Raw genomic sequence first — 24,415 nt, 5'->3', positions numbered from 1 at the left:
CTTTTTTAAAGAGTAATATTACTCTCCTTAATTTAATTCACACTTTTATTCATTTCAAGCTTTTAAATTTACATGTTGCCAGGTTCAAATGCAAACGTTTCATCACTGTTGTATAAATTCAAAGTGCGATTATCCGGTCACTCCTGGGAACTTAAGCTTTATTCTTTCTGTCTCCAACATCTCAAAAATGGATAATACACACACAAAAAAGATCAAGCTGAGGTTATTTTGACCTAAATAATGAATAAAACCTTAAGCTAAATTAAGAATATTTCTAAAAGAATTTATTCTTTTCTTCACATTATGGTCCTTTAATCTGTTAATAACATTGAAGAGGCATATGAAAATAATTCACTGGAATCAAAGCGTAATATTTCTGAATTACAAAATAAGGCAGCTATAATACAATAATAGTCCCTAAAAGTAGGGCCTGTAATATCAAAGTTATTTGGCTCATAAAGATGACATTAAAAACTTAATGATTTTAAACTAATGGAAGAAAAATAGATTATTTCTGAGGTGTTTTTTTTTTAGGTTTATAAATAGAATTTCAAAACCATCCATACCTCAAATTTATTTAACTTTAGAAAGTCACTTCAAATTTGGCAACTGTCTTAAATTTTTAAATGTTTAAAGACATCTAATTACATAAAATTAAGATGCCTGAAATGTCTTAAAAATTAGAAATTACCTGGAACTGATTTCCAGTGTATATATTTGTCAAGTGAAATTCAGAGAAAGTGATACCATGGGGTAATGTCTATCACATTATCCTCTCTCCCTCCCTCCCTCTCCAGTATCTTATATCATCTTCGCCAAATAAACAGAGGGGTTCATTTGGTGAACTCCCCACTGAACCAACTGAATCCCTTAGTAATTTTTCATTTTCTCCTCATTTTTTATTACATAAAAAATTTCAAAGGGGGTTGACTGATTTTAATCAAATGTGGACATTATTAACTGAAATTATAAACACTAGCATTAATTTGAGTTGCAAACTAGGATACTGTTTTTCAATTCAATTCACCAAATAATTATTAAAGACCTGAGATGCATAAATCATTAGTCACGGAGGTGGGGAATAAAACTATAAATTCTCTGTGTGGCCGTCAGCCTCCCGGTATCTATGCCTTCGTGTAATTCCTTCTGCTTGACTGCAGGCTGAACTTGGTGATATGCTACTAACAAACAGAAGACAGCAGAAGTGATGGGATGTCACCTCCAAGATTAGGTCATAAAAGACTATGACTTCCCTTCCTGTCTCTCCCTCCTTCCCTCCCTCTCTCTCTCCCTCCTTCTTGCTCACTTCGATAAAGCCAACTGTCATGTCGTAAGTTCTCCTATAGAGAGGCCCATATGGCAAGTAACTGAGGGCAGTCATTAGTCAATAACTAGTGAAAAATTGAGGCCCTCAGTTGAACAACCTGGGAGGAACTGAATCCTGCAACCACTGCTGAGTAAGTTCAGAAGCAGATCTGACCCCAGTTGAACCTTGAGATGACAGTAGCCCCAGCTGAGTCCTTGACTGCAGCCCTGTGAGAGGCCCTGAGCTGGAGGACTCAGTTAAGCTGCCCCTGGATTCCTGGCCCAATGACACTCTGAGGTAATAAATGTGTTATGTTAAGCTGATAAATATGAGGTAATTTGTTATATAGCAATAGGTAACTAAACATATGCGGTCTTCTGAAAATGCATAATCTATTAAAAAGTATAAAGTTTAATATAAAATAGGATATGTCAAGAGTTTTTTTAAAAAAAACATTATGGTGGCATAAGAATGATTTCTGAGAAGGATTATTTTATTAGGACAGATACTGCAAAAAGAAGGAAAAATTTTTTTTTTCAGAAAGACAGAACACAGATGATAACCATGGGCCCTGAATGTGGCCTTAAGGAATCTGCACTTTATTCCATAAGTGTGGAATCATGAAAGGGTTTTGAGCATAGGAATTATGCGGTGACATCCATATTTTTGGAAAAAACTCCTGGTGCCATTACGTGCACTGGATTAGGAAAAAAAAAAAAAGAGAGAAAGAAAGTAACTAAGCCAAGGAAAAGGCCATCACAAAAGTCCAGATGAGAGGGAATGGGAGTCTGAGCCACGCAGAAATGGAAGTAGGAACAGATATGGGGAAATGGGTGTGAAGCAGCTGGGAACAAAATTAGTGAGACGGGTGAGCAAAGGATGATGGGGAAATGGAAATAAAGAGGGAAGCTGAAGATGGCGCTAAGACGGCCAGCCTGGTTGACTTGGAGACATGGCAACATGAAACGAGGACGGTGCACAAACGGAAGAACAGTACAAAGGGGCAGAGGAACTTCTTTTCAACTCGACTTGTTTGAGTAACAGCAGGATAACAAGAAGTCGGCAGTTTTAAATAAAATTTTGAGACTTACGAACAAAGTCAGAACTACAGGTAAGAATTTGGGAATAATTAACTTAGGGGTGCTGGTTAAAGCCAAGAAGAGAAATGAGACTGCCCACAGAGCACTTACATATCTCTTATTACTCTTCACTACTCACAGAATAAAATATAAAGTAATTAGTTACCCACGCATCCAGCCTCAGCTGCTGCACCCTCCAACCTACCCTCTAAATCCCAAATACACAAAATGACTAACGGGGCTCCCAAGACACAACGCATTTTCACTCCCCTTGCCTGAGCCCTTGGAGTTCCCATTCCTGAAATGTTCCCTTCCCCAACATTCATTTAGCCTTTATGGAACTTCAAATGTCACCTTTATGTTTCCAGAGTACACAGCCTTTATCATATTGTATTATTACAAATTTCCTTACCTTTCTGTCCAATACACAAACACTAAGGCAGAGATCGTGACTTATTAATTGTCTAGATCCAATCATACCTTGAATAGATAGCAAAAACTCAATGTTTAAAGCCAAAACAATCACTAGAAAAAAAGGAGGAAGATGGCAAGACTAAGAAGAAAAAGTGGGAATTTATCCACCTTTAGGAGGCAGAAACGCGGGGGCCTAAGGGAAGCAAAATGGTTATTTGTATTTTAAGAGGGTGACAGCCCCTAATATTGAATTAAGTGTCCTCTGCGTCATCACCTTCATATTGGTTAAACATGTGTCAAGTATAATTTTTTTTAATATGGTAAAAAGTCATCTTTTGTGACATTTGGAAGATTTTTTGGATAAAAAGCAGAGCACTTTATCAGCTCTACCAGGAAATGGTGCTATCCCTTAAAATATACTCTGCTGTACTTAACAGAGCTAATGATCCAACTGCATTCTTTCCTTAATGCCTCCCAAACTAAAGAGCCAGCACACACAAGACCACTGTTATCCCACGTGACTCTCCGAGACTCCTCGGTTGGCCTCACTTTATTCCTTCGTACACATTTCTGGAGATTCTCGTGGCAACCCAAATAATTGTCTTCAAATATTGTCAATACATCCTCTTAGCCAGATGACACCTTTCTGACTCCAACCCTCCTCATACCTAAGACACTTCTCCAAGCACAGCTGCGTTCTTGCTCCCCAGCCACCTCATAAAATCGGACCGCTGATAGACTATCCTGCACACGGACCACCGCCTTTTCCACAGCCATCACCTGTCACAACTGGCTGTACATGAAATCAGGCTGATCTGTGCACTTCAGTCAGCACAGGCCCAAGTTTTCTTGCTTGTATTCATTTGCTTGTTCTTAAAATTTTACCTGAAAGGGAATAAATATACAATAACTGGGCTGTCCACTTTCTTTCCTAAGGTCCCTACATACCAAAAAGATGTTAATGCATATTGTTTGAACTGTGTCTGTACCACAGTAGAATTATGGAAAAATTGGAAAAATTGAATGTAATCTTTTTCTACTATAGAAAACTCTCTACTCTGCTTTCTAAGTTCAATTAAAAATTAAATAAATAAATAAGTCATGCTATTCATCACCTGATAATGCATTCCTAAGACAACTTACCCATAAAGGACTGATAGCACAGGGTTATTTTTATTATTTTATGGGCTAGATTTGCCTTAAAATCAGTGACAGCATGATACAATAAAACAATACTATATTTATATATAGTATCTGTTGAGTACTTAGTAGGTGCCAGACAATGAAATAGCTGGGCCTCAGAGAGGTTAAGTGACATGCCCAAAGCTATACAATTAATATTTGGCAGAAACAAGACTTAGATCCAGGATCTGACTTCAAGGACCAGGATCTCAACTACCTCAGTGTTATACATCTTGCAATGCACAGTGGAACTTTAACACGTTATGGTCCTCAGAACACCACCAGTGGGATGTCAGGGAATACGCTGCTAATTAATTAGTGGTGAAGTCATATTTGTTGATTTCAAGAACCACTTTCATGAATTCTTCTCCATGAACATGTTTTGAAAGTGATTATCATAGAAATTTTTTTAAATTAGCATTAAAAATGTCATCCCTTAATAGGGTGCTCACAACAAGAATATATGACTCATTTAAGCACTGAGCTTCCCATCAAAAATCTATATTTTGGCAGGATCCATTGCTAAGAGCTCTCAGGCCTGGTACAAAGGTCCCAAGTGAGGTGATGAATTGTCTATGTACAAAGAGAAGGTATTTGCTCAGATTCAAGGTCTCAGTTGTTGGCTCCAGCCAAGGGCCATGTCGAGCCCCAGATCCTCCATTCCAACACCTTGTCCGTGCTCCTCTTCCTTCAAGGTCTAGTTCCCTACGTCCCTAGACAGAAAAAGAAACCTCCTTATTTGGTTCATTTGTATGGAACAATTTCTCCGTCAGGCAAGAGTATAAAAAGTTGATGATGTTTATTCTCAAGGGGAATATATCAGAGGGGGACAATGGTCCAAAAGGTATCATTGTATCCTTTCAGCATTTCTGACATAAAAGGGGTTCAGTAAAAGTCAACTGATGGAAAGTGGGACTAGATAGGCCAACCACACCCCTTCTAGCTCTTCTGTGGTGTTTAAAATAGCTGGGCAAAAATTTTATTTAAAAAAAATCAAGAAGTCAGATTCTGGATTATAGTTTTTAACAATGAAAACTAATTGAAAAAGCCCCAGGCTGACACAGAGACAACACACACTGCACACTTCCCCAGGGGGAGAAATCAGCAGGAGGTCTGCTCTCTGCCTGACAGTAAGATTCCTCCCAGGCCTGCAGGATGGGTTGAATCCTGGGTGTCAGCTGAGAACTTCCTTTGCTGGTGACTGAGCAGACAATGACCATCCCAGGTCCTATTTGACGCATACTTTTCTCTTAAAACCACAGAGAGATGAGAAATCTCTAAGGGCTCTGTGTCTGCAGCCAAGCCACCACCCCATAAATGTGTAGATGCCTCTCCTGAGAGTTTCACTGGCATCCTTGAGAAGCTTCCTGTGGTTACAAGACAGCTGAGCCACTTCCACCCAATTTGCAGTCAAGTAGATTTCTAGGAGGGGCTTGCCTTTGGGGGTCAACAGGCCTCTGTCTTTGCTGCCATTTGGCTGCCTCAATGTCTGCTCCATGGACACAGGTGACTCCAAATAAGAGAGCTCGCCTCAGCCCAGGAGGAAAGAGCAGAAATAAAAACTGACATTTTTAATAGTTGTTTTCTCCTTCTTTTTCCATCAAAGACATCTAACTGCTAATCAGAGCTTCTGATCAGCAGGAGACACCATTACAGAATTAGCAACCGAGTGGATATAATTCTATTAGAGAGGAGATATTTGACAGATTAGTTAGCTCATGCCACCTTATCAAGAGAAGCTATTTAATTTTTGTTAGACTTAAAATGTTTGAAATGTCGCAAAGATTTCCTATATTCCCAAACTCCAAGGAGCCCAGGAATGCTCAGCTGCCTCCACTAGCAGAGTTAGAACAAATTTCTCTACATTTAAAAATTGTTGTTTAAACTTCTTGAATATAAAAGAAGTGACTTTTGTGTGGAAATTCAAAGAAAGCCAAGGCAAGAAAAATCCAGATGTTGGCCAAGGTCATTCTCTGCTTTGTGATTTCCTCTAACCCCGATCTCATGTCCGGAGAAAAGCCAATCCCTTGAACAGAATTTTGCCAAAACTTGTGTTTTGCCACCTCTAATTCTGATCTCTTCTGTGAAATTCTGTTACTTGTTTGACCCAACATATTTCTTCTCTCTGCTCAGCACTATCTCAGACATACAATTTTTTCTTTGATTTAGCAAAACCCAATTTAGTCAAGAAATTTGTGTATATAACAGACATGACTGAAGGTGTGTGTGAAGGAGCAAGATGCGGATGATGACAGCACCTGAGGAGAAACAGCAAAAACTGAGTACAGACCGTCCTTTAATCACTCCTCTCCTAGGGATTTCTGACTCTTGATAGTTCTCAACTGGTCCCCTACTTGCTACTGTTTCTGACCCTCTCTTTCTCTCTCCTGAGTTCACTCCCACCTACCAGTGACCATTCATTTCTGATGCTGAGCAGGCCAGCCATCAGTCTTATTCAAAACCATACCCTGAAGGGCTCTTGCTTTCCAACCTAAAGAGAGCTTTCAAGGTGTCTTGTTAAAAAATGTCCATCTCCTTTAAGAGAGAAATCATGCCACTCCCTTAGGGGCAGAACAGTGACCTTCAGCTGTTTTTTTTAAATAGCTCTGTTTTTCACTCTCTCTGAAAAGGTTCTGTCATCCAAACAAAATGCATATATAACAAAAAGTTAACGTAAAGTTGTAACTCCTTGACAACCATACTATTGCACTGTCTCAGGAAGTATAATGTAATCAATGACTGAAATTATTTATTACTGATAATAATATAAAGCACCATTAAAGGAGAGGTAATGTGACCTGCTATTGACTTAACAACTTTAAGTTTCTGCTCTTTTTAGCCTTAAATGGTACATTGGTCATGGACTTAATCAAACACAGATATCTATATGCAGGATTCAGGTTAAATGAGAGATTCAAGCCATCGGTTAACTACAGAAAGCCAATTTATTTCATTATAATTTTTGTTACTTAATCAAACCGTAGTATACAATGGCTCCAAAAGCTATATTGAGCTTGGTTCCACTAGCTGACGGACGGCTAAATATCATGGGCTTGTGTGCGTGTGTGTGTGTGCATACATGCATTTTTGTGTCTGCAATGTACTTCGAGTACCTTGGGTTATATATTACAATAATTTAGAGTGTTAGCCAAAAGAGGATTTTTAAAGTTTTAATTTATATTTTAGTAAAATAAAATAAAGAGACTATTTTGTAAAGATTTGCTTATCACCTTTGTCTGTTTTTTGCTTAAGACAACAACCTCCTTTAGTAAAGATGCCATTAAAAGATAATTGGGCAGTTACATACGGTGCCCATACCTAACTTAGACAGAAGAGCACTCTAGAGCTACCTGTTCAGGAGAATTTAAATCTGACAAATGAAATCAACACTGTTGCAGGACTGCAATGTTTGCTCAAACCATGGAAACTGTAATTTTCTTGTACCAGCTTGGATTGCAATCAATATTTATGGAGTCCTCTAAATGTGCCTCTTAGCTAAACCAGATTTGCATTCATACCAGCCTCTTACAAACACCTTGGCCAATAATAATACAATACAGAATTTAATAATTTAATAATACAATGTCTCAGAATTTAAAGGCATAAACTTAAAATGACTGTAGATTATAACATGCAGATAGACAAAGTACACCAACTAGAACAGCACAATCCAGAGAGTCGTATCAAGATAGTTACTTGGATATTCAGGGACTTGAAGTACAGAATTTATGTAAGGGAGAAACAATTGGAGATTTCAATGGGTTTCAAAACCACTGGAAAAAGTACAGGCAGAATTCCTATCACCTCGTAAGTTTTATTATTTACATACCATGAAGCCCATCGGACACATTGTATTTACAGGGTCCAGTGACTTAAACACAGAAACAATTGCAATAACAATGAGCATAAATTTTAGGGGTAAAATGAATCTGAATGTAACATATTGACATTGGATTAAAATACCTTGCAGAGTATTTTTTCATAAGGTCCTTTGCCAGATGTTTGGTATAGCTGACTACTATACAAGATTGCACTGTAACAAAGGAATTACTGTAGACTCTATATTCCTAATACATCCACAAGCCATCCATTTCTCACCACTTCACTGGTAGCACCCTGGGCTAAATCATCATCTTTTACTTGTATTTAACTTTTTTCTAGGTCTCCTATTTCGCCCTTGTACATCACAGAGCAGAAGTAACAACAAAAGAAGTCTACAAAAAATAACAAAAAAAGTCTATTATCAATGGAGTAGTCAGAGTAAAAAGGCAAGTCAGATCAGGTCACTCCTTTGATCAAACCTGTAAATTATTCCTCTTCTCACTGCCAGAAAAGCCAGATGAGGTCCTACATAATCCACCTGACCTCAGCCCCTACCCTGCTCTTCCGTGCTTTGCTTGCACCCACAGTGTCTCCTTCTGGGTCCTGACACTTGCTGGACATGCTCCCACTTTGAGCCATCTGCTATACCTTGTCTTAAGTGTAGAATGCTCTTTGTCCAGGTATCCACTTGGCTAATTCCTTCACCTTTTAAAAATATATTTGATCCACCTCACTGTCTCTATGAAGTCTCCACGCTATTTAATATAGTAACGTACCCAGCCTCAAACCTCTTTGCCCCAGTACACTCCTGATCCTATCTGTCCCATTTTAGTTTTTCCATAGCACTTACCACCTTTTGTAAAATTATATCTTATGTAAATTTCGTGTTCTGTAGTGTCTTTGCCTTTCTATTTCCCTAATATATCCCATCTCTAGTATAGGCTGGGTGCTCCACACACATGTGCTGAACGTCAAATGAATGCAAATATGATGTGAATGTAACACAAGGAAACTTCCCGTCACCAACACAGACAGTATAAAAGCCTCATGGACAAGCCTTGGTTTATGCCACTAAGTATTCAGACCTAAGAAACCAGTATTATTAAATGACCCCTCCATAAACACCAACAGATGTCCTGAAGTATTCTTCCAGGAACTGAGAATAATTACTCTTGATGTGCAATTCCTGTTGGCCTTAAAATTTTATAATTTATCATAGAAACCCAAATCCTTCATTCCCATTAGTTTTTAATGAGTTCTCTATCATTTCATTGTTATCTTCCCATTCTCTTCTTCTTTTCAGCTTCTTTTACTATGCTCTCTTCCTCTTCCTGCATCTTAAGTGGTAGTGTTACCCTAGCTTTCCATCCTTGGTTGTATTCCGTCCTCATTTTATGTTTTCTCTGGCCTATCTCTTCTACGCCTATAGATCCAATTACCACTTAACTGGATGTCAAACCTTCAGTTCCAGTCTTTCCCCTAATGTCCCTCCCTGTAGCCTAGCTGTCCATTAGAGTTCCCTCTGGATATGCTCCAGACATTCCAAATGCAAAATTTCAAAGACAGAACAAGTGATCTCAGCATCACTGTAACCTAAAGAATTCTCTACCAGATTCTTTACCATGGTTAATAGCTTCATTATCAACCTAGGTTGCCTAAACCAGGAACCTAGGATTCCTCTTGGCTCTGCCTTTTCTCAACTGCTTTCACCTCTTGTTATCTCTTTTCAATTCTAAAATATTGCCAATCCCATCATATAATTATGTCTCCAATAATTTTCTTATTCCATTTACCAAGCCACTGTGATGGTTTCTTAATCAGGATTATTGCAACAACTTCCTGTTTGAGCTCCAATGTTGTCCTCCTCTCTACCGCAACTCGCCTCCAATTTGTTTGTCTGACAAAATCCTATTAAACTTTGAAATTTCAGTAAAGCTTTCCTTGCCTCCTTTAGTGTTACTGAGCTCCAAATAATACTTATAAAATGGCTTATTTAATTCCTCAGGAACGTCAATGAGTCTGTGTACATGGCTGCTGGTTTCAGGCAGTGAAATCATTCACCCTGCATGGAGTGTGCAAGCACAGCAGTGACTGAGGAAGAGCAAGGGGCCAAGGGTGACCCCTGCAGGAGACCACAAAAATTTGAGGATGTAAACAAGATACATCTGATTCAGAGTTCAGCCCACTGTAAGCAGTCTTTCTAGTTACTCAGAGGACATCTCGAGATTTGCCAAACGTTTTTCCTTCCAGACATCCTTGCTTATATTTATCCTCTGCTCATTTTTACAATAATATTTTGTTTTCCATAGAATAAAGACAAAGTATTGCCTACTTTGTAAGGCACAGTCCATCAACTGCACCTGATTTTCCCCAATAAGCAACTCAGAAGCCCATTCAAGAGCCAGAGCTCAGGTGAACAAGCAATAGCTTACTTTTCCTCAGTTGTAAACAGGTTTCTCCCAGGATATAGAACAATTTGATGCAACTCCCCCAAAATTATCTCGTATTAGTTTTTCAGCTAAATTCCTCACAAATATGAGCTAGATTTGCAAAGTACAAAAGTTTATTAAAAGACTATCATAGCTAGAATTATATATACCAAAATATTAACAGAAATAATGTTTAATCCTATTCTCTATGTATTTTGTATTCTACAAATGTTTATATTGAGCATATATGTTCTTCTTACATCAGGAAAAAAATTTTAAATTGTAAGATGTGATTATAGGGAGAAAATGTAATTTTCTGGACTGAATAAAATAGAGTGAATTCTAGAATCCCAGAGATTCAAAATGGTGTCTCTTTAGTTTACTGCTATTAGTTTCTGGTTCTTTAAATACCTGAAGTTAGCAGCAGCAGTAATTTAGAACAAAGCTAGCCCAGAGTTCTTCTGGAAACAAAGATGACTTGTCCTTAGAAACTCTGTTCAACCCTTCCCGGTACAGGCTGCCCATTATGTCAGCCCTGGTGCCTCCCAGTCCTGGGCCAAACTATTCCAGGAATTGAAGTAAAAAGATTAGAGATTAAAGAAAATTTGGCAATAATGTATTAAAATAATACATTAATTTATCTTTAATCTCATCTTGCTTATTAAGAATCAAGTTGAACTTAAAATATTGCCCCAATTTAAAAACATATTGTCCCAATTTTAAATTGCTAATTACCATGCTAGTAGAGAACTCATGAATAATTTTTAGTTTATATTGCTAAAAGCGAATTTGCTCTACAATGGCAAAAAGAGGATCAAGAATAAAAATTGTTTTGTGATGCTGTGAATAGTTTATAATTTTTCTTTCTAACTAAGATAGTATTAGCACATTTTTTCCTTTCAAATAATTTTTTTCTTTTACCGTAGAATCCCACTAAAGATATGCATAAGGCACTGAAAGGACATTCATTCTAGTGGAGTTCAGAAAAGATTCTGCTTAAAAGCAAAACAGCCATCAACATATAAATAAAAACAAACAACAAGATGTCTCAGATTTGTCTTGACTCTGATAGTAAGAAACAAAGATCAAGCAGGACGCGTGTAGCACAGGCTCTAAGAGATCCGCACGAGCACCCACACTCCTGCCCTCGCCACAGGCACACTGTGCTGGGCTTGCGGGACGTGCTTTAACCTAAAGGGCACTGAGTCGATCCCTCCTGCTCAGAGACCTTCAGGTACTGGCAGGTGGCATTTCTCATACACAAAAACACTGTAACACGAGGGTGCACTTCTACGGTGAGAAGGATCAGCTTTCAGAGCCAATGTTACCTCTGCTTGCCTTGCCATGAATAATCATTAACGACTCCATGGAACTCTCAGCAGGACTGCAGGTGTGCCTCTGAGTGCCAGTCAGTGTCATATAATCACACAGCTGAAAAGGACCTTCAGGACTGGTTAATACAGTGCTTCCTTTTGTATGAGACCCAAGGAGAATAACCACCTTGTTCTTCAAATGCTCTGTACAGACAATCATTACCGGAGCATTAAGATGGTTTGCCTCTTAAGAGAATTCCATATGTAATTCTTCTATAATTGGAAAATGTTAATTTTCACACAGATGCATATATAATTTTCTCAAAGCCAATTCAACTTTAACGAAACAATACCAACTCCAAAACTAATGCGGGTATTTGAAAACTAAGGATATTCCTTGCTCTTCTCAACTGCTTTGTAGAAGTGAAGGCCTACATTATCAATCAATTTGAGAGATAACTCCTATTTTTATACCAAGGAAAATCCCCTCCCCCAAACACTCATCTTCCTTATTTCAGAGTCAGATTTTAGTTTGTAGACAGACAAGATGCATCTGTCTACACGGCACCCAACTCCATTTAGTGTACCAAGCGAGAATGTCACACATTGGACAGCTTTGAAATTAGCAATTAATAGAGATGTGAGAAGAGAAAATTGACATTTTTCTCAACTTGTTTTTGCCAATAATCAAAGCTAAAATGGAGGCTGTTCATATTTTCATCTGCCCTTTCTAGAACAAAAAATAGAGGTACAGCATAACAAGCTAGAACCTGGATCCAAGGAAGGACCTTTCACTGAACCCCCCTAGCATTTATTAGCTGTGTGACTCCATGGAAAGCAGTTCATCTCTAGCATAGTATCTCCTTGTCTGTCAAATGACAAGGATAATAATAGTAATATGCAAAGATCATCATTTTAAATGAGACAGGTTTTTTTTCCTGAAGTCCTTGACCCAAAAAAGTTACTTAATATTTGGTAGATATTCTGCCTACACATTCCAAATGATAAGGACACTTTGTCCCAGTTTGAAAAGAAAAACTGCATTTGTGTGATATATTTTTATAAGTTTCATTGAGATGTAATTCACACACCATGAAGAATACTCTTTAGAAGTGAACACTTCAGTGGGTTTCAGTATACTCATGGAACTGTGAATCATCACCACAGTCAATCTAATTTTAAAATACTTTCATCACCCCAAAAAGAAATCCCATCCCCATGGGCGGTCAGTCCCATTCTCTCTCCTCCACCCACCAGGCCTGGGCATCAAATACTCTTTCTGCATCTACAGATTTGCCAATTTGGGACATTACATACCAATGGAATTATATGCAATGTTGTCTTTTGTTGGTTTCTTTCACTTAGTATGATGCTTTCAAACTTTACACATGCTATACCATGTACCAGTAGTTCATTCTTTCTACTGCTGAATAATATTCCATGGTAGTGATACACATTTCAATTACCCAGTCACTAGTCGGAGGACATTTGAGTTGTTTACACTTGGGGTTTATGAATAATGCTGCTGAAACATGGTATATGGGGTTTTATTGGCATTTGTTTTCATCATATACCTAGGAGTGAAATTGTAGGAGCCACCACTCTTTTGGTAATTCAATGACTGACATTTGGGTAAATACCAATGAATGATATTTCTGATTCCAACCACGATAACTCTATATTTACCATCTGGAAGAAGTGTCAAGCAGTTTTCCAAAGTGGCTGCACCATAAACAATTCCTTAGCAGCAACAGATGAGGCACTAATTTCTCCACACCTCAACAGTGCTGGTTATCACCTGTTCTTTATTTTATTTTAATCTTAGCTATCAGCAGGTGCTGTGTGATATCTCACTTTTTCTGGTTTGCATTATTCTAAATAATTAATGATGTCAGCATCTTTTTATGTGCTTATGGATCATCTCTATATTTTCTTTGAGGAAATATCTATTCAAATCATTTTTCCACCTTTAACTGGGTTATTTGTCTTCCTGTTGTTGAGTTGTAAGAGTTACATCCTCTGGACATAAATTTTTAAATCAGATACATGATTTGCAAGTGTTTTCTCCTGTTCTGTTTACTGTCTTTCCACTTTCTTGATGGTACCTTCTGAGTCACAGAAGTTTCTTAATTTTGATGAAGTCCAATTAATCTATTTTTTCTTTTATCTCTCATGCTCTTGATATACCTAACAAAATACTGCCTAACCCAGGGCCTGGAAAAATTACTCCTAGGTTTCTTCTTCTAACTACCTAGTTTTAGTTGTTAGATTTATGACTTTGATCCATTTTGAGTCAACTTTTCTACAGTGTGACATGGGGTCCAACTTCACCCTTTTACATATTATGAATACCCAGTGTCCCAGCAGTACTGTCATTTTCACATTGAATTATCTTGACATTCACGTCATAAATCAACAGACAAAGGTAAGGGTCTATTTCTGTAATATTCTATTCCATTTACTTTATGTCAGTTAAACACACAGTTCTGATTTTTGTAGCTTCGTAGAAAGTTTTTGAAATTGAGAAAAGTGAATCCTTCAACCTAGTTCTTTTTCAAGGTTGTTTTGGCGATTCTGGGTTCCTCACGTTTCCATATGGCTTTTAGGATCAGTCTTCAAAAAAGGCAAGTGGGATTTTGATAGGGGTTGCCCTTATTCCGTAGATAAATTTGAGATGCATTTCCATTTTAACCATACAAAGTGTTCTGATGTGTGAACCTGATCTGCATCTTGAGTCCGTTTGGGTAATCTGTTCCTTGCTAGGAGCCTCTTCTTTCAGGTAGGTTATGCAGTTGTTGGCAAAGGTTTCCAAAGTATATTTCCTCACAAATCTTTTATATGTGTGATGTCAGTAGTAATGAACCCTCTTCACTCCTGATTTTAATAACAAGTCTAGCTCTTTTATGCTTGTTTATTCTAGCTAATGATTTGTCAATTTTGTTGATCTTTTCAAGGCCTAAATTTTAGTTTTCTGGATTCTTTTGTTTTTGAATTTCCATTTCATTTATTTCTTCTCTAATCTGTATTTCTTATTTCCATTATTCTGTTTACTATGGACTTGGTGTGTGTGTGTATGTGTGTGCATGTGTGTATATATATGTATATTTCCATATATATATATATATATCATACATATATATGTATGTATGTATATATATCCCTAGATATCTTTTAGGTCTAGGGATCTTATAGTGCCATTCAAATCTATTTCCTTATTATTAGTCGCTAATCTTATGGAGGATATTTTGCTGATGATAAATCATTTTTCTCTTGCTGCCTTCGAGATTATTCTTTATCTTTAGCTTTTTACAGTTTGATTCTTAATTTGTCTAGGTGTGAATATTTTTGTGTTTCATTTTACTTGGAATTTCTTTTTTCTTAAAATTTTTATTGAATTGTAATTGATTAACAATATTATTTTCAGGTGTACAGTAAAGAAATTCAGTTATACACATATATACTTTTTTTTCTTTTCAGATTTTCTTCCATTATATGTTATTACAAGAAATTAAATATAGTTCCCTGTGATATACAGTAAGTATTTGTTGTTTCTCTATTTTATGTACAGTAATGTGTGTCTGTTGATCCCCAACCCTAATTTATCCTTCCCCGCCCTTTCCCCTTTGATAACCATAGCTTGTTTTCTATGTCTGTGAGTCTGTTTTTGGTTTGTAAATAGAATTTGTATCATTTTTTGTAGATTCCACATATAAGTGATATATTTGTCTTTCTCTGTCTGACTTACTTCATGCAATTTGATAATTTCTAGGTCCATCCGAACTTGGGGTTTGAGTTCCTTTAATGTATAGATTCACATTAAATTTGGGAAGTTTTCAGCATTTATATCTTCAAATATTCTTCCTGCCCCTTTCTTTCTTTCCTTTTCTTCTGGGACTCCAATTATGCACGTGTTGGTATTCTTAATGGTGTCCCATAGGTCTTTGAAGCTCTTTTTTCTTGATTTTTTTTGGTTGCCCATGCTGGATCACTTCAATTGACCTATCTTTAAGTTCACTGACACTTTCTTCTGCCAGTTCAAACCTTCTGTTGAATACCTCTTGTAAACGTTCATCTCAATTATTGTACTTTTTAACACTAAAATTTCTATTTGGGTATTTTTATCATTTCTATCGCATTATTGATAGTCTCTGTAAGACATCATTATCATACTTTAGCTTTTTAAGACATTGTTTCCTTTAGTTCTTTAAACTTATTCATAACAATTTATTTAAAATTCAAGACCTATTAAGTTCAACATCTGGGCTTCCTTAGACAGAGTTTTCATCAATTGATTTCCCCCCACTTTGCATGGACCATTTTTCCCTGTTTCTCTGCTTGCCTTATTTTTTGCCCCAAACTGGTGTTATAATATTATAATGTGGTAACTCTAAAAGTGAGGTCCCCCCTTCGTAGGCTTTGTTCTCATGACTCTTCTCATTGTTGTTGCTGCTGTCATTACTGTCTGCTTGTAAATTCCCTGGACTAATTAATTCTTTGGTCTTTATTTCTGTGTGCACAGCCACTGAACCCTTTGGCTATCTTAATGGTAGACTAGACATTAGACACAGATTTCCTTAAATGCTTTGAACCAACAAATCTCCCACTCTTTTCTGATGATCTCTTTGTGTGTATCAGGGCAAAGCCGTGCTCTGGAAGTTTACAACTCTACCTTAGCCCCTGCTTCCAGCGTGTGCAGAGCTTTATATTCAGTAAGAGTTGAGAAATTAGGGTTTTTGCAGGTCCTTTCAGGGTATGCTCATAGCCCAGCACATGCACATGGACTTTAAGAGTCCCTGTAATATATTCAAGCTTCTAAAATCCTTCTATGAATGTACTATCTCCCTGATTTTTCCATTTAAGATTTGCATCCAGCCTCATTTTTCCCAACTGGTATCATTTTTCTTAGATATTTGCAATGCTAAAGAACTGGTGCTGATGGTTTTTTGACAGATGGCAGGGAAAAGGGTTTCTCCCACTGAGTGAGCTCTGAGTCAGGTTAAATATAAATAAATCCTGTGATGAGGTTTTCTAGGGATCTACTAGAAAGGTCAATTATTGACCATTCTTTTGGGGTAGGGCATTCTGGAGCTATTCAAACCCATTCTTCTCCAATGATTTCTAAGTTGCTGAATTTCACAACTACTGTGGCTGCAAGGCTGCTGGATTTCAAAGGCTACCATGATGCTGGGGAGAAGGGAATGTGAATAGGACAAATTACAGTGCTACAGGTATTACGATTCTTGCCAACGTTCTGTAATTTTTTTATGTAAACACCTCCCAGATTGTTGCAATCTTTGGTTAATTCCCAAAGTTCTGAAAACATTGACTTTCACATTTCTTTTCATAGTGTTCTCATTGCTTTTATAGGGGAATGGATTTTTAGAGGTCCTTGGCCCCATAATTTCAGAAGTACTTCTCCTTTTTAAAGTTGAGAATATTTCATTAAAAAAAATCTTTAAAATTTTTCTCCATAGAAGAAAACTTACAAGTGAATGAGGTTGACACCTTCTAATTGCTCCCATGGAATGAGTATTTCATTGTAATACTACAGATTCTAAACACAGCAGCCACACAGGCTCTTTAAATCAGCCAGATCTAGATTATAACCCCAAGTCTGTCACTTATTCTCTTTGTGAAAACTGAGTTTCTTAAATTCTTTCAGCCTCAGTTTATTTTTTCTTAAAATAACACCTACCTACAAAGATCATTGTAAGCATTAAGTGTCATTACATGTATATTACATATATAAAAGGACCAACACCTAAAAGATTTCAATAAATTATATTTCTTTTCCCTCTTCCCTTCCTTTCCAAAATGTGCATTTACTGAAAAAACACTTGTACTGTACTGCTTGCTTCTTCAGTATGATAATGCCATCTGCTGGAAATGCCATCATGATGACCGACAAAGAAAATGGGTCTTATTAACAGACAGCTGATGCTGCATTATTCCTGCTCTGTTGAAAAATAGGTCAAGCCCTGACATTTGCTCAATATATTTATTTTTAAAGGTGCCTTAGACTTCCCCACCACCAATACACACACACACACACACACACACACACACACACAAGTGTTACTTAAATGGTTTCTAATTATGGTAAGTCCTGTTTTTTTCAGTTTCTTGAAGGGGAAAATCACTAGTAGAAACATGTTACCATGAGTTAAAATTGTTCTTTTAATAATGAATTTTCATAAAAACAATTTTACTTTCAAATGTTTGTTATAGATCTGTAAATTTAGCTGTAAAGTGTAGATATTTTTAATCATATAGGGGCCTAGTTACTAACAAAAGAAATTAAAAATTATTATACCCCTATTTTCTATTTCACAAGAAAATGACTCAAAGATAACAACTATTATTCTTTGAAGTAAATATAAGATGCACTTTTATATAGTAAACTAGCCTTAGAAAATTTTCTAATTGTGCAGATGATTGATTACATAAATTAAAACAAAGCATGTACTTATAAAATATCACATAGTTAAGAATTAAGTCCTCAAAACTTTAATATAGGAGAGTCATGATTTATTGTATCTCTAGATTAAATAATTAAGTTATGAAATGATTAATACAACTTGACCAAAATTTTGTTCAGATGAGTAAACAGAAAAATTACAGATAGGTTGGTAGACCTAAATGGTCATCACAATGTTAACAGTGGTTTTATATCTTCACTGTGAGATCAATTGATTTTCATTTTCTTTCTGTGTCTATGAACATAATTCATTGTAAAAAAAAATTCAAAACTTAAATTTTTCTTATAGTATTTGTCATATAGAAACATAATAGTGTGAGTCCTGATCTTTTTTCTTGATAAGTTTTCTGATTATAGTTAGCAAAATTTTGGTTGATTATTTCCTTTTAAAACATCTTTCCCATTTCCTGGAGGTTGCTTGGATGAGAGGTAATGATTCTTCAAATTTTCTTTCATTTATAGTAACCCAAGATTTGACCAATTCCTAAAAGCTCAAAGTTACTATAGAAGTTTTGTGGAATTAAGAAACATTGTCCATCACCAAGCAGTGCTACAACTTTCGATGCTGTAACGACTCTTGATTTTTCTGCACTGAAAGATTGAGGCACAACCTAAACACAGTAGGAAGAACAAACAAAGCCTAACTCTTCTCACCATAATGACATCAAGAGGCTTTTCTACCATTTATTGGAGGGAGGTCCTGCATGATTATAAACACAGTAGGAAAATGTTTCTATCTGTAACACGGATTTTGGTTTTACCATTTGTATTTGTGCACATGTGTATAACTCAATGGACATCAAAAAATAATGGAGAGGGACAGGTGTGCCTCACTGAAAGGAATCCTTCAAGGGAACTAGATTTGGAGGGTACAGCCCAGCATCACAGCCTGCTGGAAAAATTTATGTTCCATAATAGGAGCAAGGACAGGAGTCAGGTTTGGGGATGGAAAGGGGATGGAAACTTACATGCAGAAGTGTTGAGGACTGAAACACTTTGAGATGGTCCTAAAAGTAGGAGCAGGTTCTAAGGCTCACCCGTGAGATCTCAAATAGATATAACCTTTTTGTTCTCTTGCCATGGTTTATGAGTATCTTGACATTTCAAAGTTTGATTTAAAATGTTTTTTCTATCTCACACACAGTAATTTCTATTAGATATATTAATTTCCCAGTAAAGTCTGTTATAACTATCTAGACTTTGTCAATAGTAAATTAGAATTGGGAATGATAATAGAATAGGGGCTTTCCTACATTCATTTCATTAAGATTTAATGTGGTAACAGCATCATGAAAGGAAAGATGGTAGTAAGGGAATTCTGAGAAGTTTCCAGCACTAATCCAGGTTTTTGGCCTAGGTCCGATCAAAGCACAGCACAGAAAGGCAATTGTAGCACAGAACTGACTTAGAACTGGATGAGACACACTCAAGTTTTTCCCCTGAATATCGAGGTAAGAAGTCTTCTTTGAAGGGCTAAAGTAGGAGGGAGAAATGCTAAAATCAGGGTCACACATACACATTTGCAGGCTAAGTGATCACTTGAAATTCAGTTCAACAGAAACATATTGAATTTCTTCAAGTGGTGGAAAGCACCATGTTTGTAAATGAGAGAAAATTCCTACACAAGTTGAAAAATAGATCAAATAAGCTCTTTGACATAAATCATCCAGATCACATCAAAGTCATAAAAGCTGAAGATACTAAGGGCTCAATTTCAACTTGTGCAGTCAAAATGTTTTACTTCATTTTATTACTATTTTATGGCAATTAATAACTCAAGAGTGATCATCCTTATTTGGTGTTTTTCACAATTAACTTATTAAACTATCATAAAGAAATAGGTTTTTATTGCCACTTGTCAGAAGGAAACACAGATCAGAAAGATTAAGAAATGTGGCCTCAAGTGAAAACTAATAAAAGCAATGTAAGGGATCAATGGGATAATATAAAACATGTTGCTGTATACATAACAGGGGTCCCAGAAAGAGAAGAAGAGAAAAGGGGATTGAAAAGGTATTTGAAGAAACAATGACTGAAAACTTCCCAAACCAAAGAAAGAAACAGATATCCAAGTACAGGAAGCACAGAGGGTCTCAAACAAGAAGAACTCAAACAGACATACACCAAGACATGTTATAATTAAGATGGCCAAGCTTAGAGATAAAGAAATGATTCTAAAGGCAGCAAAGAGTGAGTTACAAGGGAACCCCCACAAGGCTTTCAGCTGATTTCTCAACACAAACACTGCAGGCCAGAAGGGAGTGGCAAGATATATTTAAAATCCTGAATGAAAAAAAGCTGCAACCTAGGGTACTCTATCCATCAAGACTATCTTTTAGAATAGAAGGAGAGAGAAAGAATTTCACTGACAAGCAAAAACTAAAAGAATTCAGCAATACTAAACCTATGGTAAAAGAAACATTGAAAGGTCTACTCTAAATAGAAAAGAAGCAGGATGCTACAGAAATGAGAAAACCATAATTAGAAAGACAATAACTACAATGAGTTGCAATAGAATAAACATGAAGATGTAAAGGAGGACATCAGAATCATTAAAGGTGGGAGAGAGGCGCAAGAAAATATTTTTTTTCTTTTTTTTCATTCTTTTTAGGATGTGTTTGAGCTTGTATGGCTATCAGTTTAAAGCAAACAGATACAATAATTAATTAATATACTTGAAAAACTGAGTAAGCACAAATTAAAGCATACAATAGAGTAACAAAAAGCAAAAAGAAACCAAGATAATATAAAAGAAAATTATCAAACCACAAAAAGAAAAAGGAACAAGGAAGAAATACCTAATCAACTGGAAAACTAAGTTCAAAATGGCAATAAACACACATCTATCTAGAGCACTCTATCCAGGCAATGGAAATAAGAGCAAAAATAAATAAATGGGGCCTAATTAAACTCATAAGCTTTTGCACAGCAAAGGAAACCATAAGCAAAACAAAATAACAGCCTACAGGATGGGAGAAAATATTTGCAAATGATGTGACTGACAAAGGCTTAATTTCCAGAACACATAAAGAGCTCATATCACTTAGCAAAAAAACAAACAACACATCCAAAAGTGGGCAGAAGATCTAAACAAGCATTTCTCCAATGAAGACATATGAATGGCCAACAGACATATGAAAAAATGCTCAATATCACTAATTATCAGAGAAATGCAAATCAAAACTACAATGAGGTATTACCTCACACCAGTCAGAATGGCCATCATTCAAAACGAATGGTAAATGCTGGAGAGGATGTGGAGAAAAGGGAACCCTCCTATACTGTTGGTGGGAATGTAGTTTGGTGTAGCCATTATGGAAAACAGTATGGAGATTTCTCAAAAGACTAAACAAAGACTTGCCACATGATCCAGCAATCCCACTCCTGGGCATATTTCCAGAGGGAACTCTGATGTAAAAAGATACATGCACCCCAATGTTCATAGCAGCACTACATACAATAGCCAAGACATGGAAGCAACCTAAAAGTCCATTGACACTTGACTGGATAAAGAAGTTGTGGTATATTTGTAAAATGGAATACTATTCAGCCATAAAAAATAAAATGCCATTTGCAGCATCATGGATGGAACTAGATATTGTCATTCTAAGTGAAGTAAGCCAGAAAGAGAAAGAAAAACACCATATGACATCACTCATATGTATAATCTAAAAGAAAAAAAAAGAAAAAGAAAGAAAGAAAAAAGAGGACACTAATGAACTCATATACAAAATGGAAACACTCGCAGACATAGCAAACAATCTTATGGTTACCAGGGAAAGTGGGTGGGAAGGGATAAATATGGGAGTTTGAGATTTGCAAATGTTAGCCTATATATATATTTTTTTTTAAAAAAAACCAAATTTCTTCTGTATAGCACAGGGAACTATATTCAATATCTTGTAATAACCTTTAATGAAAAAGAATATGAAAAAGAATGTATGTATGCATATGCATGACTGGGACATTGTGTCAATTTCTGGTGTACAGCACATTATAACTGACTATACCCCAATTAAAAAGAAAAAAGGATTCTAAAGCAGGTCTGTGTGACCCCAAATTTTCAAAAATTTATCAAAGTTTTATTCTTTGCATTTACTGAGGCCAAAGTGACACATTTTGGATGTGAGAACATAGGTAAATTGACTTTAATTTTTTTTAATGTGAATCAAGGACAAAAGGAAAGAGGCATTATACAAAACATTCTTTCTAGTCTACCGTCTGATGTCACATATTATCTATACTTCCTAAGGAAATACATGTGTATAGACAGATGTCACAATGAGCCAAATATAAACCAACCAATCCTATCAAATTGTTCAGGAGCTGATTAAAAACATTATTGGGTCCTTTAAATGAGTACTCATTAAGTAAATAACACAACACTAAAAATTGTAAGTAAAGAGCAAAGATAATTGCAAAATAGGTGTTCCAGATAAAAAGTAGGACAGGAAGTCCAAAGGAAGGGGACAGTAATAGCTGAGTCAGAGAAGAAAACGTAGACCTAGAAGAAATTATGTAAGTAGAAAAGGCACGGGAGAACATGGAAGGAGAGAACTTACAGATGGGAATATTACCACGAGCAAAGGAATGAGAATAAGAAGGCTGTATTAAAGTGACAGGCCAGCTAGGAAACTCCTGGTGCTTATCTACCAAAGCCACTAAATTATCAAGAGAACAGATCATAAACATTATGCCAGGAGCTCAGTTTGCAACTCCTTGAATACTCAACAACATACAGATCAATTCTACTCCCATTCCCAATAAGAAGAAGAAAATACCTAGCTGCCGTAAAAATTAAACAAAAAAATCTTTGTTGTTGCCGATGCCACCCCTCAGTATTGTTGAACAAATTCTTCAAGAATATTGGTTTTATGGTTTGCTATCCCAGCCTGCCTTGGGATGTTCAGTAATCAGCTTAACTAAATGTCTCCATTCAGTCTGACCTGGGAAAATGGGTAAACAAATATGGCTGGAATAAAGTATTCAGAGTTTAGAGTCAATTTGTAAAGTTTCTTAAATAACTGACTAGTATCTGTAAACCAACATTCCTTGTCTGTACCTATCACCCCCACTAGTCAGAGACAGACTTCCAAAGTATGGTCTGCAGGTGTTGCTTCCATCTTGTCTTCTGGCACTCACTCCTCAATCTATTCCATTCTGGCCTCTGGCCCTCACAGACATGGAATTAGTCCTATTAAGGTCATCAATGTCTTCTGTGTTCCCATGTTAATGGATGCATCTTCCAGTCGTCACTGTATTTCTCGGCAGCACTCAACAGAGTAGGCAGCTCCTTCCTTCATGAAATGCTGCACCATGTTGGCCACCCCTATTCAGTCTTCCTCCCTAGCTCCTCTGCCCAGACCAGGCAACCAAATGACGGAGTTCCTCAAGATGCTACACAGACATCCTTTTTTCTCCCCTTACACATTCCGTCTGGCTGATCTCACCTTTCTTGTCACTTAAATATGTCCCCATGAAATTGTCTCTCCAATCTACATCTCTGACTTAGACCTATCCTTGGCATTTTGTTCAGTCTCTTCTATTCAAGATACTATTTGATACCTTCACCTGGATGTCTCACAAGAGGCCAAAGTTAGCTTGTCTGATACTGAATTCTTGATTTTACCTCAAAATATATTCCTCACCTACTCTTCCTCCTTTAGTGAATGGCAAGCTAAGAAACTGAGAGTTTTTTATTCTTCCCTCTCCTTCACCTCCCAAACCAACCCATCAGTAATTCCTGTTCATTTTGCCTCCAACTAATACCTTATCGCTTTTCTCCATCTCCATGACCACCACGATCGTCCAAGACAGCTGTCTTTCTGATAGAGTGCCTCCTAACCAGTCTCCTGCTGCTTCTGTTGCTCTGTGCTAATCCATTCTACTCGGAGCAGCAGAGTAAACTCCTAAAAATTAAACATGTAAACCAAATCTTATTAACATCTGCTTAATACCCCGCAGGGCTTCTCATTATAATTGGAATGAAATGCAAAGGCTTTACATGCCTTAACCTCTGATTGTATCTCCTCTTAGACCTCTCTCCCCCTGTTCACCACGCACCAGCTGCACTGGCCTTTTTTTCAACTCCTAGAACAGGCCAACCTCTGTGTTTGAGAGGTTCTTCTCAAGAGTATTTACATGGCTGGCTGCTTTTAATCCTACTGGTTTTGGCTTAAACTACTACTATTCAGAGAGCCCTTTTCTGACCACGCTGAGTTCTTTTTCTACATTGCCACTACTATTTTCTATGATAGCATATGACTGTTTTCCTTCATAACACTTTGCAACTTTAAATGCATCTTCACACTCAGAACCTTTAATTGGTTCATTTTCCTAATCTCTTTATTCTTATTTCTTGGAAGTGATTCCTTCCTTTTCTCTCTTAAAGG

General features: G+C 36.8%; 1 long non-coding RNA gene across 2 annotated transcripts in view; it reads right to left on the bottom strand.

The window, feature by feature from the left end:
* LOC116280950 (uncharacterized) overlaps positions 1–24,415 on the bottom strand; it is a 324,944-nt gene that overhangs the window by 138,611 nt on the left and 161,918 nt on the right. The window contains exon 4 of one of the 2 annotated variants that reach the window (XR_012073544.1): positions 3,306–3,684. The exons of the other annotated variant lie outside the window; for it this stretch is intronic. This is a non-coding gene — a long non-coding RNA (uncharacterized lncRNA). Of the gene's footprint in view, positions 1–3,305; positions 3,685–24,415 lie in introns of those variants that run through there. 2 annotated transcript variants of the gene reach the window in all.

Source organism: Vicugna pacos, chromosome 6, assembly GCF_048564905.1.
Source record: "Vicugna pacos chromosome 6, VicPac4, whole genome shotgun sequence".
In the NCBI taxonomy this organism is placed as follows: Eukaryota; Metazoa; Chordata; class Mammalia; order Artiodactyla; family Camelidae; genus Vicugna; species Vicugna pacos.
This window is presented reverse-complemented; position numbering and strand designations above follow the sequence as displayed.